This window comes from Lepidochelys olivacea, assembly GCF_965140295.1.
Source record: "Lepidochelys olivacea isolate rLepOli2 genome assembly, chromosome: 4".
Lineage (NCBI taxonomy): Eukaryota > Metazoa > Chordata > Testudines > Cheloniidae > Lepidochelys > Lepidochelys olivacea.
In genome coordinates, this window is record NC_140414.1 from 129,281,930 (window position 1) to 129,302,804 (window position 20,875).

Here is a 20,875-nt window from a genome sequence, read left to right on the forward strand (position 1 = left end):
ATACAGGTATGATATCAAACTGAGAAAAGGTTATTTAAGACATAAAACAGCAACTAATCTTTACTATTTTAGCTCATGAAGTTAGAGGGACACAGTCAACTTGAATTTAAGACGAATACAGCACACTTGAGAAGTCTTAAAATGTTTTTAATTCTTAAAAATTAATTTTATATATACATTATATATATGCACACAAAAACAGTTTTTGTTTTTGTTTTTTCACTCCCCATTGAGTTTCCAAGCATCTTCTCAGAAAGGAGAAAAAGTAAAACTGATAATGCAGAGTACTACTGACTACATCATAAACTGGGGAACAAGGTAAGTAATTTTCCCAGTAACTTTTCAGTGATAATGTGGAAGGTATTATGATCCTTATCATACAAGTCTATACTAAAATTTGCATAGCTCCCAGTTTATGAGCCATGGTTAATCCATAATGTCTAGTTTAAATATATTACACAAACTAAATGGCCAAGTTAATTAACTTTGATAATCTTCTTACTGCCTATGCACCAGCACATACTTTCAAAACGTATGTATTTTTAATAGCAGAAAGGCTGCATCCCATGCAAGGATGTCTGTCCATGTTGAAAGAGTTCTAGTATATCTGCTAAGTCACCCACTGTTTGAAGATGACTGCCAAACATGGCTTCTGCACTACTTTGGAGTTTCTTATCTTATCTGTTTAGGCCTTAAACAGCTTGTGCATATTTAAAAGAAAGTGGCAAGGCAGAAAGGCTAAAACAATAAAGCACATTAAACATACACTTTTCCAGTATTCATACAACAGTAAATGCTTCCCGATACACACAAAAGCCTTAATATTAACCATTCTTAGGCAACTTTCCATAACTATGAACGTTAAGTATTATTTTCATAAAGCTAAGTTAGGCCCTATTATTAAACCTACTGGAATTTAATTGCTTAAACAAGAAGTCGTCATCTTAGCTGTATGCTGTAAAGTGGAAAAATACCTTGTTTTTTATTAATTATTCATAAAAATCAACAGGAAATTCAAATGGCAGTTATGAGGAGTGGTGCGGAATTCAGATTAACAGCCGTTAGGAAGGAAGCTTCCAAACTTTATCTAATCCACACCCTATCCTATCCCCACCAAAACTGATTTATTTGCTTGTACTTCCTTCCAGAAATGAAAGGTTTATTGCTAAAAGATATACACAATGGAAAGGATATGTGATGCAGATTTAGGACACACAGAATTCTGAACTATAATAAAATAAAGATACAGCATTTCAAGAGACTCTCTTTGTTTCCATTTGTATAAAGATTACATCCGATATCTTACAACTAGTGGTGTAGGAAAAAAATAAATATAGCTTCTGATGGCCCATTTAAATACGTTTATATATCTTTTAAACCACAAACAAAATGTAAAGTAGCAGTAAGAATTTTATCTTTAGTTCCCTCATCCCAACATTCTGAACCATATAAACAAAACCATCACAATATAGCTACTCTAAACACATAGGCAGAGATTCAAACAGTTTTATGACACAGTATCTTATTTGTGGATCTGAATACAGTAGAGAAAAATCAGTGAGATCTCAGGCATTGCTAACCTTGTCTGACTAAAATCTTTGAGGGGAAGAGTGTTGAGGGGTGACGGAAATACTCAGTTTATATCTCATTTAAAAGAGCTAGGTTTCAGAGTAACAGCCGTGTTAGTCTGTATTTGCAAAAAGAAAAGGAATAGTTGTGGCACCTTAGAGACTAACCAATTTATTTGAGCATAAGCTTTCGTGAGCTACAGCTCACTTCATGAAGTGAGCTGTAGCTCACGAAAGCTTATGCTCAAATAAATTGGTTAGTCTCTAAGGTGCCACAAGTCCTCCTTTTCTTTTTTTAAAAGAGCTAGTATTTTATTGTACAGCAATTTGAGAAATGTAATTATTTACCTTTATTACCATAGTGTGCAGGAGCCCTCGTCAAGAACCAAGACCCTGTTGTGATGCATGAAAAGAAAAACAGGCCCACCACAAAGAGTTAAAATCCACAGGACAGAGGGATGGGGAGCAGAATGAAACAAGATGACAATATTGGGCAGAAAGACAGTTGGTGATATGAGCACACCAGTAGCCCACCAACCACTGTCACATTTTTTGTGGACATCATGGAAAAAGGAGAGTCAAAGAATTTGAAGGAGAACAATGAAGTCGCTTTGTGGATGTTTACAGGTTGTTCCTCCCAAATGTGATGGACAAAATGGGAGAACGCACAAAGATGCCCGTTTGAAAATTTAACTACTGGGAGACAAAGGCTGACATCATGGTCCAATCAGTAGCACGTCTGTAAATTGTTACTTTACATAGTCATTTAAAAAAAAAAAAAAGAGAGAACGAGAACTAAACTACTCTTCTAAAATGGACTTTTTATCATCACATCTATAAATGTTTAACAAATCAGTTTTTCTATTTGTTATAGGGGGAGCTAACCTGGTGCACCTAATGATTTCTAGGTGCCCTATTTAGGTATTTGAGTTACTATACTATATATGAGCAACGAAAGGTTGAACTGAAAACAATATTGTTTAATGTGCAAACTATATTTAGTTTAGCTATAAAAATTCTTAAATTAACACCAAATACTATGTTACATTACACAGCTGATTAAACTAAAGAAAGAAAAATATTTTATTGCAATATCACAAGTTGAGCATGCACTGCAGCTAAGCATTTTAAACATCTAACTAACATAAGCAAACCCTGGGCACTGAACTAAAGGAACATTAGGGTGTTAATGTGAAGTACAGTTATTAAATTTTAAATGTTCACATCTATGCTAAACACTTCCAATGTTTTCCCAGACATTTGTATACTGATGAGTGTTTTTTATTTCAAGTGTTACCATGTTTGAGAAGTGAATAAGCACGAAGGTCATTTCAGGTCTGGGGAAACAGAGGGCAAGTTATGGCTACTCAAGAATTTCAGGTTAACCATATAACTTCCAATGTCTGAAATTCTCAGCATTTGGCACTCAAACATTTGAATGGTTTTCCTCAGCACTAATGCCTTGTCTTCAAAGCTTTTGACATGGTCTCCCACAGTATTCTTGTCAGCAAGTTAAAGAAGTATGGGCTGGATTGATGGACGCACTACAAGGTGGGTAGAAAGTTGGCTAGATTGTCGGGCTCAACGGGTAGTGATCAATGGCTCCATGTCTAGTTGGCAGCCGGTATCTAGCGGAGTGCCCCAAGGGTCGGTCCTGGGGCCAGTTTTGTTCAATATCTTCATTAATGATCTGGAGGATGGTGTGGATTGCACCCTCAGCAAGTTTGCGGATGACACTAAATTGGGAGGAGTGGTTGATACACTGGAGGGTAAGGATAGGATACAGAGGGACCCAGACAAATTGGAGGATTGGGCCAAAAGAAATCTGATGAGGTTCAATAAGGACAAGTGCAGAGTCCTGCACATAGGACGGAAGACTCCAATGCACCGCTACAGACTAGGGACCGAATGGCTCGGCAGCAGTTCTGCAGAAAAGGACCTAGGGGTGACAGTGGACGAGAAGCTGGATATGAGTCAACAGTGTGCCCTTGTTGCCAAGAAGGCTAATGGCATTTTGGGCTGTATAAGTAGGGGCATTGCCAACAGATCGAGGGACATGATCGTTCCCCTCTATTCGACATTGGTGAGGCCTCATCTGGAGTACTGTGTCCAGTTTTGGGCCCCACACTACAAGAAGGATGTGGAAAAATTGGAGAGAGTCCAGTGAAGGGCAACAAAAATGATTAGGGGTCTGGAACACATGACTTATGAGGAGAGGCTGAGGGAACTGGGATTGTTTAGTCTACGGAAGAGAAGAATGAGGGGGGATTTGATAGCTGCTTTTTACTACCTGAAAGTTGGATCCAAAGAGGATGGATCTAGACTATTCTCAGTGATAGCAGATGACAGAACGAGGAATAATGGTCTCAAGTTGCAGTAGGGGAGATTTAGGTTGGATATTAGGAAAAACTTTTTCATAGGAGGGTGGTGAAACACTGGAATGAGTTACCTAGGGAGGTGGTGGAATCCCCTTCCTTAGAAGTTTTTAAGGTAGGGCTTGACAAAGCCCTGGCTGGGATGATTTAGTTGGGGATTGGTCCTGCTCTGGGCAGGGGGTTGGACTAGATGACCTCCAGAGGTCGCTTCCAACTCTGATATTCTATGATTCACTACTAAAAAAAAAAAAAAAGTCTTTTTTTTTTTTTTAACCTCAGGGTAATTAACATGTGAACTATCCCAAATGAAGACAAGGCACCTACTGTCACTATTAACATTTGTGCCTTAAATGTAGCTACTGATGCACAAATTAGTTTCCAGAAATCAAATTTTGTTAGTATGGGATTGTAGTTGTAAATATTTTAACATACGACTTGAAAGATAGAGTTATGGTTACAGATAAAATAATTGGAGAACATGGAAGTTGTAAGTGGACGTATCCCAAGCAACTTCAATTCAGCTCATGCATCTCAGCAATCTTGTGCACCCTCCAGGTAAGACAGATATGTGCTCTTTGGGGATGTTTACCATGGGCATTATTTCAATCTAATAAGAATAATAGGGTTGTCGATTAATCGCAGTTAACTCATGCGATTAACAAAAAAAATTAATCGCGATTAACCACACCGTTAAACAAAAATAGAATACCAATTGAAATTTATTAAATATTTTGGGATGTTTTTCTACATTTTCAAATATATTGATTTCTATTACAACACAGAATACAAAGTGTACAGTGTTCCCTTTATATTATTTTTTATTACAAATATTTGCACTGTAAAAATGATAAACGAAAGAAATAGTATTTTTCAACTCACCCCATAAAAGCACTGCAGTGCAATCTCTACCGTGAAAGTGTAATTACAAATACAAGATTTTTGTTACATAACTGCACTCAAAAAACAAAACAATGTAAAACTTTAGAGCCTACAAGTCCACTCAGTCCTACTTCTTGTTCAGCCAATCGCTAAGACAAAGAAGTTTGTTTACATTTACGGGAGACACTGCTGCCTGCTTCTTATTTATAATGTCACCTGAAAGTGAGAACAGGCATTCACATGGCATTTTTGTAGCCGGCGTTGCAAGGTATTTACATGCCATATATGCTAAAGATTCATATGCCCCTTCACACTTCGACCAGCATTCCAGAGGGCATGCTTCCATGCTGATGATGCTCGTTAAAAAAATAAAGCGTTAAATTTGTGACTGAACTCCTTGCGGGAGAATTGTATGTCTCCTGTTCTGTTTTACCCGCATTCTGCCATATATTTCATGTTATAGCAGTCTCAGTTGATGACCCAGCACTTATTCTTTTTAAGAACACTTTCACAGCAGATTTGACAAAATGCAAAGAAGGTACCAATGTGAGATTTCTAAAAATAGCTACAGCACTCAACCCAAGGTTTAAGAATCTGAAGTGCAGTCCAAAATCTGAGAGGGACAAGGTGTGAAGCATGCTTTTGGAAGTCTTAAAAGAGCAACCCTCCAATGCGGAAACTATAGAACCTGAACCATCAAAAAAGAAAATCAACCTTTTTCATTATCTGAGTTAGATGCCACCAGCAAATGAACATGCATCGGTCCACTCTGCTTTGGATTGTTATCGAGCAGAACCCGTCATCAGCATGGATGCATGTCCTCTGGAATGGTGGTTGAAGCATGAAGGGACACATGAATCTTTAGCGCATCTGGCACGTAAATATCTTGCAACACCAGCTACAACAGTGCCATGCAAACGCCTGTTCTCACTTTGAGGTGACACTGTAAACAAGAAGCGGGCAGCATTATCTCCTGCAAATTGTAACCAACCTTGTTTGTCTGAGGGATTGACTGACCAAGAAGTTGGACTGAGTGGACTTGTAGGCTCTAAAGTTTTACATTGTTTTATTTTTGAATGCAGATTTTTTTTTTGTACCTAATTCTACATATGTAAGTTCAACTTTCAGGATAAAGAGATTGCACCTCAGTACTTGTACTAGGTTAACTGAAAAATACTATTTCTTTTGCTTTTTACAGTGCAAATATTTTTAATAAAAAATAAATATAAAGTGAACACTGTACACTTTGTATTCTGTGTTGCAACTGAAATCAATATATTTGAAAATGTAGAAAACATCCCAAAATATTTAAATAAATGGCATTCTATTATTGTTTAACATTGCGCTTAATCCCACGATCAATCATGATTAATGTTTTTAATCGCTTGACAGCCCTAAACAATTATAAAGATTGTTTGGCTACTGGTATTAAGGTAAAAAGACAGATGGAAAAAAGAGGAAGATGGAGAGGTGGGTGAATTCATGGCCTTCCAGGAAGAACACCTATTGCGGGATTGTATAAGGAGGGTGACATGGGAAGACCTGAGGGCTTGAATAGGTAAGACCCCAGCCCCAAAGTGACTGGCAACCACAGCTGTATGGGTTTCTGTTTTTCTCCTTTTGTTGAAAAATATTGCACCAGAAAAATTACAGAAGAAAAAGCCACAGGCAACTTCTCTAACAGCTGGAATGTTCCGATTTACGGTAAGTTAGCCCTCATATTTAGCTGGCCTACTTAACCCTTCACAGTTTTTGTCTTACACTCAGGCTTTGTGCTCTGGTCCCTAGCTCCCCAGCCTTCTGCCTATCATGTCTGACTTTGCTTGGCTGGCAGCCACAAAAAAAGTCATCACCTTCGGCTTACTGGGCAGACAAGAGGCCAGAAGCTGAGACTCTCTCATCCCCACAGTCATAATCAAACACACACAGATTAAAAACCATTGTGCCAGACAGAGTGATCACAACTGAGGGTGTTGCACTACATAAGGCCTGGTGAAGTTCCCAGATCTGGCTCAATCCTGCAAATCCATGAATCTCTGGGGCAGCCCTTTGGTCAGTGCCAGGTAGAGTCAGGGTGTGCACCACTTTGCATATCGATGGAGAGTTTGAGAGCATGGTGTGCTACGGTATTTCTACCCATCCTCGTAACATGGTGGAAGAGCATGCAAAACCACTTTTGAATATAATGAATGACTGAAGGAAGGCCAGATCTCTGTAAGATGCTGCCGCCAAACCACTTTATGTTCTGGACTTAGCGCTGACAGTGCATATGAAATGCCTCTAGTCTGACCAAGTCTGCCTGTAGGAGGGCCCAGGTTTCTGACCCATATAGTAATACAGGTATGACATGGGTTTGATGTATCCTGAACTTTGTTTCCGTGCTAAGATGTTATTGCATCCATAAGCGAGGTATGGACTTCGTGCGGAAGTGGCGAATCCTATTAGTCATTTTGCTGTGAACATCTGAACTCTGCTTGTACCCAGATAAGATGAACTTGTTAACACTTTCCACAATATCTGACCCCACCTGTTCTGGGTTCTGGTGGTCCAGCTCCAAGGTTCTGGACTTTGGTCTCCTGCCATGAGATGTTCAACCCCATAGCCTGCGTGGCATCTTAGAGATCTTGGAGGACAGGGTTGAAGTTACTGGACTTCTCAACAGGCAAGGCAGTGTCATCAGCAGTCTTGTGGTGAACGCTTCTTGACCAGTCTTGATTCTGATGTGTGGAGTGGCAAGCCCTAATATCCAGTAGGCAGCTCAACAGAATAGTACCAGGCAAGAACGCATCCCTGTCACACACCTGAGGTTGTGTAGAAACATAGGGAAAGTGATGAACCAATGTGCATTCTCACAGCAGTACTGGTGTGAAGATTGTGCACCAGATTTATCTGAACATCTGTTACACCAACTCATTTCAGTGCAAGCCAAACTGCTGGCATGTCAACCGAATAAAGGCTGCTCTGAGTTGGTATACGCTATGTGAAATGGGTAATTAAATTCTCAGTGCAGCTCAACTAGAAGCTGGAGGGTAAGGACAGCATCCACTGCTGACCATCCAACAGTGAAACCTGATTGCTGTGATGACAATGTCTGTTAAGGAACAACCGCATTCTACCAAGGAGAATGTGAACAAGACCACCTTTCCAGGATAACAATGATACTGGCCTGTAATTGCCACACACAGTGCAAGATTCTTTGCCTTTGTACTGGGACACTATGATCTCTTTCCACACTGCTTGTACTTTGCCTGATGGTCATACCTTTAAGAACAGCTGATGCAGGCCAATGCTCACTGGTTCCAACACACCTTTGAGCAGCTGGAGTGTTACCAGATCTGGCCACTGCACTATATATTGACACTGTGCCTGCTAGAAAACTCTACTCAATTTATTGATTAACACTTATTTGCCTGGGGAAAAAGGCTAAAAATTCCCTACTAAGATGCAAATCAATTTCTCTTCCTAATCCCTATGTCTGTGTAACGGGGTGCCTGTTGCGCCCCTGAGCGTCCAGTCTCTGGGCCCTGCTCCTCACAGACTCAGGAAAACTCCAAGCTGATGCAACTCCTATGCTCTTTATTTATGTCCGTTTCCCACCACCAGTTTCCTACTATATACAGGCTATTTACAATGGCTTGGCCTAATACAGGCCTGGTCAGCAACAGAGTAGCAGGCTCCTACCTCTCTCAGAGCCTTCCTTCCCTCCTGGTCTCTGCCACCCTTTTCACTCACTTCCTTATAGCTCCTGCCTAATGAGGCTGGCAGGTGCAGTCAGTGATTAGGCAAACGTAGGCTATTTCCCCTGATTGGGGCTGGAGTGGCAGGAGCTGATTGAGGCTTCCCCAGCAGTGCCCTGATACAACCTGAAAACACGTAGAAAGTTTTCTTTCATGTAAACACGTAGAAAGATTTCTTTCATGTGTATAAACAAAGACCTAAGAACTAATTGACACCCAAACTCACTGTTAAATTGTTCTCCCACCTCGAACAGCTCCGATAATTTAATACTGTACTATGAACACATTGCATAGCCAATTTCACTGTATAGTTTACCTGCAGCCAGACATCCTTTATAAAAGTGTTCTACAAAAAAGAACAATGAAGTGTTCCTGAAGCCTTCACCTCTCCCTTATTAACTGGCTTGGTCCCTAGGTAACTTACAAAGGACACAGTAGTTGTTGGAAATGTTAATGGATTACCAATTACATGAAGATTTGCCCCACCTAGTCTAATAAACTTTACTATAAAATAGGAAAGACACTCTTTGCAATGTATGCTAAATTAACAAGAGTACAACATGTGTAGGAGAACACTGATAGCCACAATTGTGGTGTGTGTGTGTGGGGACTCCCTTAGGAATCAAAATAAAAGCTTATGCAAAACATTGGACATGTTAATCAAATCACCTAGAACTTAAAATGACATTTTTGAAGTTAATAGTTAAAGCAATAATTTAGTTGTGCAGATTCCTAGCTGAAAGTTTTGACATTGTTTTCAGAACTGGTGCAAGCACTTTGAGCAAATAAAAGGAGCACCAGTAACTGGAAAAAAAAAAGAAAAGAAAAAAAATTACATTTCCATCTACAAATTGTGTATCTACTATAATTACAAGATCCAAAATGAACACCAGTGAATTTTTTTTCTAAAGCTGCCTCCCCCACAACTTTACGTTATACATTTGACAGCAGTTTATGTATAATCAATTTTAGTGTCCCTTGTATAGCAAGTTCCTTCTTTTAATTCAAGACATTTAACCAATGCTGTATTAGAAGCAGGTTTTTAAAAATAAATTGGTCAATTTAAAAAAAATTCAAATAGACAGTGTCCCTCACAACATGTAGAGTAACAATGCTATCTCATTTTACTGCAAGTGGACTTACATTTGGATGCAGAGCATGTTTCACATGAGTGGTTCAAAACCCACTAGGCCATATCTACACTACAAACTCATGTCAACTCAAATTACATCAGCATACAATTGCCTCAGTCAGTACTTCACTTGTGCATATACATACTTGGCTCCTTATGTCAGCAGTCTGCGTAACACCAGGAATGATTGTATTGATGCAGACTGTGAGCACCAGGGATGCATCCCACTGTGTAACTTGCCACCATCTAGCGCATGGTCTTTTGGGAAGTTTTGGCAAAGCATGCTGGGGCTGAAATAAGTCACGCATGGGTGACTGGAATCATGCGGTAAATGTCCCAGTTTCCAACTGTCTCCATCCCATAATGTTATCTGTATCCCACAATTTTCATGCCCTCATTTTACAAATTCCCACAAACCCAGGTGGCCCTCCTCACTGTCCACCATCTCTGACGGAAGCATGGAGCCTGCACAGCTCTGCTCTATTGTCATGAGCATTTTAAGCACAGGGCATATGATCCTGGAATATTTGCAGAGCTGCAATAAATAAAAACCATGATGATTCCTTGGAAGACTGATTGCTGTGGGACATAGCAAGAACTAGTTCAAGGTTGTTGGTAGCTTTCATGGACCAGCTGCAGATGGTGGAGCACCACTTCTGGGCCCAAGAAACAAGCACTGACTGGTGGGTTCACATCATAATGCAGGATTGGGGTGACAAGCAGGGGCTGCAGAACATTCAGATGCTCAAGGCCACATTCCTGGATCTGTATGCCGAGATCGCTGCAGCCCTCCAGCACAGGTACACCAAAATGAGATCTGCACTGACAGTGGAGAAGCGAGTGGCTATCGCACTGCAGAAACTTGCAATGCCAGATTGCTACCAGTCAATCAGAAATCAACCTGGAGTCAGGAAATCTACCAGAGGTGGGGGGAGGGGGGGAGAGAGACATCCTGATGCAAGCATGCAGGACTGAAACTCTCGGCAATATGCAGGACACAGTGGATGGATTTGCAACTATGGGGTTTCTGAACTGTAGTGGAGCCATAGATGGCACGCCTATCCCTATTATGGCACCAGACCAGCTTGCCACTGAGTGCATCAATAGGAAGGGCTACTTTTCTACGGTTATACAATCATTGGTGGATCACCATGGATGTTTCAATGACATCAATGCACTGGTCAGGGAAAGTGTATACCATCTTTAAGTGCACAGCACTGTTCAGAAAGCTATGAGCAGGGACTTACTTTCCCGACCAGCAGATTACCATTGGGAACGTTGAAATGCTAATAGCAATCTTGGGGGACCCAGCCTATCCCTTGCTTCCCTGGCTCATGACGACATACAGTAGTTACCTTGACAGCCAAGGAACAATTCAACTACTAGCTCAGTAGGTTGACAGTTGAATGTGCTTTGAATGACAGTTGAATGACAATGACAGTTGACAGTTGAATGTGCTTTTTATTGTTTGAAGGTTCGCTGGCTTTGTTTACTTCCAATGATTATAGCTGCCTGCTATATCCTGCACGATATATGAGAAAGAAAGGGGGAAGAGATTCCACCAGGGTGGAGATGGACTGGCTGGCTGCTGAATTTGAACAGCCAGATACACAGCTATTAGAAGAGCTCAACGTGGATCTAGACAGCTGAGGGAGTCTTTGAAAGACCATTTTAACAGTGAGCAAAAGTAGTGAGTGTTGTAGTGTACATTACCTGGCCCTACTCTTATGTGTCCTGCTAGGAATCGTGTGGTGACTGCTATGCGTGTCAGAATAGAACATTCTCAATGAACCTATTAATTTTGTTACGATCACTCTCAGAGTTGTGTGACACTATGGGTCTGTCTACACTACAAGCTTAAGTCAACCTACATTAGGCAGACTTGCAGCCACCACAGAAATTACTGCAGTTTTTCATGTACACACTACTCTCCTTCTGTCGATGGTGCACATCCTCTCCAGAAGGATGTCCACTGACTTAAGAGATATAATGTAGGGCTGAGCTGCCGCCTGGGCTCTCAGCTCCACTCCCCAGCGGGCAGACCCCCTGATACTCCTAGGGGTGCCGCAGACCGTTGAGAAATGCTGCTCTAGAGCCCTGTGGGATAAAAAAGATTGGATCTGCATCTGATCCACAAAGAACCGCATCCATGGATGCAGATATCCACGCAGATATAAAGTGGATATCCAGAGCTCTATTCATCAGCTGTTCGCTGTCATTCTTGTCAATTTCACAGCTCCCATGCTGGAGCCGTGAAATTGACAAGGAAGGCTGGTAGGCTCTCTGCTGTGGGCCCCTTGTAGCTCACAGCTTGGGTTGTTACCCCGGAGCAGGCGGGAGGCTCCCAGCCCAGTGCTCCCCACTAGGATTCGGGCTCCCAGTTCCCCACTCCAGGGTTCATTCCTGTGCAGTGGGGGGGGGGGGTGCTTCTTGCAATGGAGGAGTTATGTCAGTGTACTAGGGCACTTACAAGGATGAAGTGTAGACGCTAACATAATTAGCGTGACGTGAGCTGCCTTATGTTGACCTAACTCTGTAGTGTAGACCAGGCCTGTGAAGCAGGTAATTGGTTGCTTTCAGAATTGCTGATTACTCAGCAGCATATCTTGTGAAATAAGAACTGTGTTCCAACAAGAATTTTTTTCTGTAACAAAATCAGTACCAAAAAAAGCAAATACATTAAAAAGTTAATAAAAACTTAAAAAATTAAGAGAACAGAAGTTATGAAGGGGAATGAACATTAATGTCCATTTCAGCTATACATACAACTACCATGGCTTTCATAGGTCAGCATATGTGAAGGTGTGATTATATTCAATATCCTCCTGAGGCAGTGGCATAGGGGTAGTGCAGCAACCACTAACGTCAATGTGTAATGTTGGGGGGGGGGTAGGTAGGGGGGTAATAGGGAGGTCTTGAAGTTGAGTTCTCAATGGGCTGAAGAGGGAGGGGAGGCCAGGAATGTTGAATCTGCAGGTCCACCGAAGTCTGCAGCATCTGTGTTTACTGCCTGAAAAGCCCCATTAGGTCTCCCTCTCCTTTTCCTGCTGGGACTCTCCTCCTCTCCACTCTATCCTTCTCCAGGCTGTCAGCAAAGTTTATCCTCCAGGCCCAGTGCTCATGATCCGATGCAGCACTGGCTTGCAGGATCTCACTGAACATGTCATCCAGAGTCCTCTTCTTTCTCCTTATCTGGCTCAGGCATTCTGCGGGTGTGGAGGAGGGCCGCAACGGCAGCAGATGAAGATAAAACAAGCAAAAAGATAAAAAAAGAGGTACCATTATCAGCGTATTCACTACAGAAAGCAAAACAAGATGCTGAACTCCTGCCCCTGGCTTCCCTAAAGTTTTAAGCACTAAATTCTCACTTCTGCCTGGGATTGTTTGTGCACAACACCGGCAATGGTAAGTATGACACACCAGGGGTTGGGAAAATGAGGAGGGAATTGCTCAGTTACATGATTCTAGTAGTATAGTGCAATGGCACTGAATAGTGGCACAGTTTTCCAGAGGCAGTGGTTATTTTAGCTGATATCTCACTCCTCAGAGTAACAAAGGCAGGGTGTGCTTCTGGCATCCCAAAGATGCCCAGGCCCATATGCTGCTAGCCTGTGTACTGCAATGGTGCTTCCTGAAGTTATCAATGAGTCGAGTGGGAAACTGTCCTACCACAGAGGAAGGAATAAAGCAGCCTCTCTCTAGAAACCTTCGGCAGAAGATTGCAGAGTATCTCCAAGAAAGTTTCATCTAGATCTCTCAGGAAGATTGAAGGGACATCCCCATAAACAAACTGCTCCGCATCAACCTAAATCTAGAGGGGGAATGAAAAGCAGATAGAACTCTCTCTCTTGGTTGTGCCACTACCTCTTCTAGCACAAGTAAATTAATGAAAAGTCAAAAGATTGTGTCCTTGTACATTAGGGGTACCATCCCTGTAATTGAAAATTTATCTATACACTTACCTGAGATTCCATCCCATGCTTGACTGGTGGGACTGGCTGGACTGTGGAGGAGTCAAAGAGGTCCTGGCTTGCTGTGGAGCTGGATCACCCAGTTGACTGTCCCTGTACTCCTCCTACACCATCACTTCCTCCTCACTGTTCACAGCAGGCTCCTGTGACTTGTGCTCCTTGGAGGTATCCATGGTGCTGGAGGGGGCAGGGAGGTCATGGCGTTTCCACCAAGCATTACATGCAGCTCTTTGTAAAAGCAGCAGGTCTGCATCTTGGCAACAGATCAACTGTGGGTCCCCCAAGCCAGCTGGTATGCCTGCCACAGTTCCTTGGCTTTCATGCAGCACTGCTGCTGGTTCCTTTTCCTGCATCCCCAGAGCAATCTGCTCATAGATTTCAATGTTTCTATGGCTGGTTCAAAGGATGCCTGCACAGCCTCTTCTCCCCACAGGCCCAGGAGATCCAGTATCTCCTGTCTATTCTAGGCAGGAGCACATCTGGAGAACGTAACCAGCATGCTCAGCTGGGCACTTGCACTCAACAGTGGAGAACTGCTAGGTTCTCTTACCAAGCCGGGCAATCAAAAATCAGAATTTCAAAAATCCACAGGGCTTTAAAGGGGAGGGGGGCTTCCGGTCTCCATGTTCTATGGGCAATGGAGTTCACAATGGTGACCAGAATGGCCAATGTGGGGCATTGTGGGACAGCTGCTGAAGGACAGTTAGGGTAACAGTGTCAGCACTCACAATGTGTCTACCTAAGTACATCAGCCATGGCTCTATACCACTCGGAGTGGTGGTGTTGCTATGTCAGCCTAATAGAGCGCTTTCAGTGGTGGGAGACAAACTGAAGTGCAGACCGATGCACAACTAGGTCAACATAAGCTGCTTTGCATTAACCTAACTTTGTAATGTAGATCAGGCTTTACTTCAGCTACTGCCCTAGAGAGTAGTTCAATATGCTTGACCCCTCATAAGAGAATGTTCACTGGAAAACCAGGATGCAAGAATAAGAACATTGTAATTGGATATAATTACTATGAGCGTACATAACTTTGTTAAAAATAGCCACACCAGCTTAGGACTTGTCTATACTTAAAACATTACAGCGGCACAGCTATAGCATTTCAGTATAGACACTCACTACAGCAATGGGAGGGATTCTCCCACTGGCATAGATATTCTATCTCCCCAAGAGGTGGAAGCTCAACAGAAGAATTCTTCCATCAACCCTAGCACTGCCTACAAGAGAAGTTAGATCAGCTTAACTATGCTGTTTAGAGTGTGGATTTTCACATCCCTGAGTGATGCAGCTGGGTCAGCATTACTTCTGAATGTAGATCTGCCCTTAGGAGTTCAGGGAGAAGTTTTTTTTTTTGGGCGAGGTTCACTGCTGGTGTAAGATGTTGCAACTCCATTAGCTTAGTGAAGTCGTACCAACAGTGAACTTGACCTCTCATGAGATTCAGGTTACATGAAACAACAAAAATACCTTAAAATAATGTCAGGAATTTGAAAACTGACACACACACACACACACACACCCCTCTCCAACAAGTAAAGAAAATTGAACTTTAAGTTCCAACTTAAGTCTCATGGCTGAAGTTTTCGTTCAGTGACAGTGGTTTTAAACAAAATGTCTACTGCCACCCCCAACTTCCAAGAACAGCTCTGGTAAATAAAATAGGTATTCATTCAAAGTTAGGAGAGAACCTTACCATGCTCAACACTGCCAGCTCATCTCATGAGAAAGTGAACAAGAATATGTAAAATGTAACTGATTACCTGCATTTACTACTCCAGCTATTTATGGTATCTCACTTCAACAAGACTGTCATAAATATAAAGGGAAGGGTAAACCCTTTTGAAATCCCTCCTGGCCAGGGGAAAGCTTCTCTCACCTGTAAAGGGTTAAGAGGCTAAAGGTAACCTCGCTGGCATCTGACCAAAATGACCAATGAGGAGACAAGATACTTTCAAAAGCTGGGAGGAGGGAGAGAAACAAAGGGTCTGTGTGTCTGTCTATATGCTGGTTTCTGCCGGGGATAGACCAGGAATGGAGTCTTAGAACTTTTAGTAAGTAATCTAGCTAGGTATGTGTTAGATTAGGATTTCTTTAAATGGCTGAGAAAAGAACTGTGCTGAATAGAATAACTATTTCTGTCTGTGTATCTTTTTTGTAACTTAAGGTTTTGCCTAGAGGGGTTCTCTATGTTTTTGAATCTAATTACCCTGTAAGATATCTACCATCCTGATTTTACAGGGGGGATTTCTTTATTTCTATTTACTTCTATTTTTATTAAAAGTCTTCTTGTAAGAAACTGAATGCTTTTTTCATTGTTCTCAGATCCAAGGGTTTGGGTCTGTGGTCACCTATGCAAATTGGTGAGGCTTTTTATCCAACATTTCCCAGGAAAGGGGGGGTGCAAGTGTTGGGAGGATTGTTCATTGTTCTTAAGATCCAAGGGTCTGGGTCTGTAGTCACTTAGGCAAATTGGTGAGGCTTTTTACCAAACCTTGTCCAGGAAGTGGGGTGCAAGGTTTTGGGAAGTATTTTGGGGGGAAAGACACATCCAAACAGCTCTTCCCCAGTAACCAGTATTAGTTTGGTGGTGGTAGCGGCCAATCCAAGGACAACGGGTGGAATATTTTGTACCTTGGGGAAGTTTTGACCTAAGCTGGTAAAGATAAGCTTAGGAGGTTTTTCATGCAGGTCCCCACATCTGTACCCTAGAGTTCAGAGTGGGGTAGGAACCTTGACAAAGACGTATGGCGCAAACTGCAGAATCCAGAAAGAAGTATTACCTAAAGTCCTTTACAGACTATATGAACTAGGACCACATACCCCAAGACAGTGAAACACAGACACCTTTGTGGCAGAAATACAGCAGTTATTCACACCATCAACACTGAAATGTTTTAAAGAGGAAAGTAAAGAATAAAAGAATAACTGAAATTATAAGGGAACATTGGTAGGCAGAATATGATTTAAGCTAGGATCTCAAACAAGTAATTAAGAAATTGAAAAAAAAAATCTTTCTGAAAGCCACAGTTCAAAAAGCAGTGATTACAATTACAAGAGGTACAATTTAACTTGTCAAGGTATGTCCACACTGCAGCTGGGAGCAAACTTTATAGCCTGAAGACTTTTGTTAGTGTGGTTGTTCATTCCCTCTGGGGCACCTGGCATTGCCACTGTAGGAAGACAGGATACTGGGCTAGATGGACCTTTACTCTGATTCTTATGGCTCACCAGGTAACTGGGTGGCTATGAACTTTCCATTGCTAGCCCAAGCCTCCGTCAGTGCGGCAATGTTCACACAGCTATTGTTAGTCCACAAGCATGAGACTCGCCCTCCAACAGAAGAAGTCTGTCTATCCAGGTTGGGAGGCTTGCTCCCAGCTGCTGTGTAGTCATACTCTAGGGGTTTTGAGAATATTCGCTTCATAAAAGTATATATATGCTTATAATCTGCATGCTGGACATGTTTGTCCAATATTCAAAATCTGTTTGCACACATTCAGAACATATTGCAATGTAGCATTCTAATCTGAAAGGGAACCTAGGTTAGATTGTTAAAATGTTCACCCTTTATTTTCTTCTCAGTTTGCAGAATTCATACAGTAGTTGGTAAAAGACTTTTTGAATTTCTCTCTTTTTTTCCCCCCGCATCTATATTAGGTCAAGCTCATCAGATATCACTCAAGAACTAAGACCCCAACCCTGTAATGGGATCCATGTCACTGGACCCCCTTGTTCCCACACTGAGTGCTACTGCAGTCAGTGAGGGTTTACTTGAAACTAAAATATTTGTTTACCAAACACTTTTCCCTCCACTGAATGTGTGCTTGCTGGCTTGCTAAAAGGGCAAGTTACCAAGAGACATAATAATGAGGGGAAATATTACTTTAATACCACCTTGCAAATATATCATAACTTGACATTTTTACATGAAATGTGCTAAAAGACATATCCAAGATTATCCTATAAAGCGTTAAAGATCGTTAAGTCCAAAGCTGACTGCGAAGAGCTACAAAGGGATCTCAAACTGGATGACTGGGCAACAAAATGGCAGATGAAATTCAATGCTGATAAGTGCAAAGTAATGCACATTGAAAAATATAATCCTGACTACACATACAAAATGATCGGGTGTAAATTTAGCTGTTACCTCTCAAGAAAAAGATCTTGGAGTCACTGTGAATAGTTCCCTGAAAACATCCACTCAACGTTCAGTGGCAGATGAAAAAAAACTAACAATGTTAGGAACCATCAGGAAAGGCATACATAATAAAACAGAAAATATCAATGTCCCTACATGAATCTCCAATACTATATGCAGTTCTGGTCAACCTATCTCAAAAAAGATATCATAGAATTGGAAAAGATACAGAGAAGGGCAACACATTTTTTATTTACATAACACAAGAACTAGGGGTCACCCAATGAAGTTAAAAGGCTGCAGATTTAAAACCAACAAAAGGAAGTACTTCTTCACACAATATCTGGTCAACCTGTGGAACTTGTTGCCAGGGGATGCCGTGAAGACCAAAAGTATGAAATTTAAAAAAATTAGATATGCACATGGATGATAGGCCCATCAATGGCCATTAGCCAGAACGGTCTGTGATGCAACCCCATGATCCGGGGGTCTCTAAACCTATGACTGCCAAGAGCTGGGTCCGAACAACAGGAGATGGATCACTTGAAATTGCCCTGTTCCGTTCATTCCCTCTGAGGCATCTGGCATTGTCCACTGTCAGGATACTGGGTTAGATGGACAATTGGTTGTTCTCATGTTCACAAAAAACAATCTTTGGACCAAAATGTTTTCTCTAATAAGAGTTTAAGCAAAAATGAAGTCAAATAGAAGTGGAAGACATTCAATATGTTTAGTATATCAATGCATGCGTTTTCATCCTGGAAGACCAAAGCATCCTCAAGCTGGAAAGTCAGATCTCAATTAAATCCTGCAACCTCAAGATTACAACCAAAACAAACCACAGCAGGCATTAAACTCACTTTGAAGTAATTTGATATATTGTACTCCATCTTAAACAGCTCAAGAGGTTGTTGATAATTTGAGTTATCCATATTCCTCGATATGGAGGGCAAAACAGAAAATGCATTCTAGATTCTGTTTTTCAGTTCAGTATAACAGCCTATAAAATTAAGACAATTTTCTTAGTACAGTAGAACCTCAGAGTTACGGACACCTCAGGAATGGAGGCGACTTAATACAGCTTTGCAACTTTACTAAGCAGAAGAAAAATGCCGCTTTTAAGCATCTTAATTTAAATTAAACAAGCACAGAAACAGTTTCCATACCTTGTCAAATCTTTTTTAAAAAACACTTTTCCTTTTTTAGTAGTTTACATTTAACACTGTACTGTACTATACAGAATTTGCTTTTTTTGTGTCTCTGCTGCCTGATTGCATACTTCAGGTTCCAAATGAGGTGTGTGGTTGACTATTTTTTTTAAAAATAAGTATTTGTATAATTTAAAAAACCCTCTTTATTCCATGATATAAAGGATTTGTGGTGCTTTCTATCCTTCTATCACACCTGGAGTATCATTATATCACCTTAATTCTGTTGCTCGGTGTTGTACAGAATAGCTACACTGCAGCCTGTATATACGGGAGACTAATCCTGTAGATTCAGGCAAACCAGACTGTTTAACTCAAGCAGTTACAGTTGAGAATTTAACAATTTTAATGAACAAAGTGTATTAATTTGCCAACATAAATCACTAAAGGAGGTAATAAAAAAAGACCACTGTTGGTAATAGCTTTCAGAAGACCAAAGAAAAGAATCGGCTTTGAATGGACATCCACCAGCTGCAACAATATTCTGTGAAGATTTAGACCCACCACTGTTCATGGCCCCCACATAACTGTGGTCTTTTCTAGATAGGATTTCCCCCAGTTTTATTTAAAGCCAACCTAAATTAAGACCCAATGTCAAACACAAAACACTTACAATATATATTTGCTACGTGCACAGATGCTTGTAATGTTTTGTACCCAGGAACAGATACTGGAAAGATGAGAAACACTCTATGAACACAAAATGCAACAGCTGCCCAATGCCCATATCTAGCAACTGGTACGTCACCAATCAATAACACTGTACACAAATACAACAAATTCCCCGTTTTCCTCCTTCTCACTGTTTCCCTCCCTCTAAACCAGCTGCTGTTATTAATCTGTATCACCCACTCTCCACACCTTGCAAAAATCAGCAAGTCATTAGAGATGTTTACAATCTAATTCCATAAAACAGCGGATCAAGGGAGAACCGGGAAAGAGGTGGTAGATGCACCAAGTGGTGTAATGGAGATCTGAACACTGAGCAGCTGCTTCCTGCAGTAACAGCATCAGCCCTACACCTCACCCATCACAGGACTGCAAAGAGGTACAGACACACAGTGACCGTTCCTCTCACCACAGCAACCCCCCTCACCCCAACTGCCAGCACAGCAGCTTCCACACAACTCCCAGACAAGAGCCCCCAGCCCATCCCCTGAGTCATCCAAACCAAAAGCTTGGGGCCCCTCAAAACCTCCACACCCTGAGCCTGGCTCCCAACCCCTCGCCTCCCCAACCCAATCCCAAAACCTGAACTACAGCCCCTTGCCCCAGACCCCACATCTGCTAAGGCTTCTCCCACGCATTATGTCCCCCCCCCAACCACCACAACAGTGCCTCCTCTCACTCCAGGACCAGCACCCTGACCCAGGCTACGTCTACCCACCAAGGTCAGAGATCTCCGCCTCTGCCCCTGCCGCCTAAGGCCTGCACCCCCCGCCCAGCCCCTCCCCCAACGCCTGCACCCCCAGCCCAGATTCAGCCCCTCCACCCAACGCCTACACCCCCAGCCCAGGCTCAACGCCTCCGCCCAACGCCTACACCCCCTCCCCCAACAGCTGCGACCTTTCTTCGCCAGCCCCTCCTCACAACGCCTGCACCCCTGCTCCGCCAACCCCGCCCAAGGCCTGCACCCCCGCCTCGAGACACCTGCACCGCTGCACCCCCAGCCGCTCCCCCCAACGTCTGCGCCCCTGCTCCCCCCCGCCCAGGCCGCGCCCCGGCGGCGCTCAGCTCACCCCGGCGTGTGGAAGAAGTAACGGCGGCGGCACCCCGCTGCGGGTGCTGGGCGGCAGCTGCAGAGTCCCCCCCCCCAGTCTCCGGCGCGCCTCCGTCTCCTCCGCCTCTAGCCCCAGCACCA

At 42.4% G+C, this 20,875-nt stretch overlaps 1 protein-coding gene across 10 annotated transcripts in view; it reads right to left on the reverse strand.

Moving 5' to 3' along the window:
* ADD1 (adducin 1) overlaps positions 1-20,875 on the reverse strand; it is a 138,471-nt gene extending 117,596 nt beyond the window's left edge. For all 10 annotated transcript variants that reach the window (XM_084627616.1, XM_084627611.1, XM_084627615.1 and 7 more), the window contains exon 1: positions 20,754-20,875. The gene's annotated coding sequence lies outside the window, so the exon portion shown is untranslated. The remainder of the gene's footprint in view (positions 1-20,753) is intronic.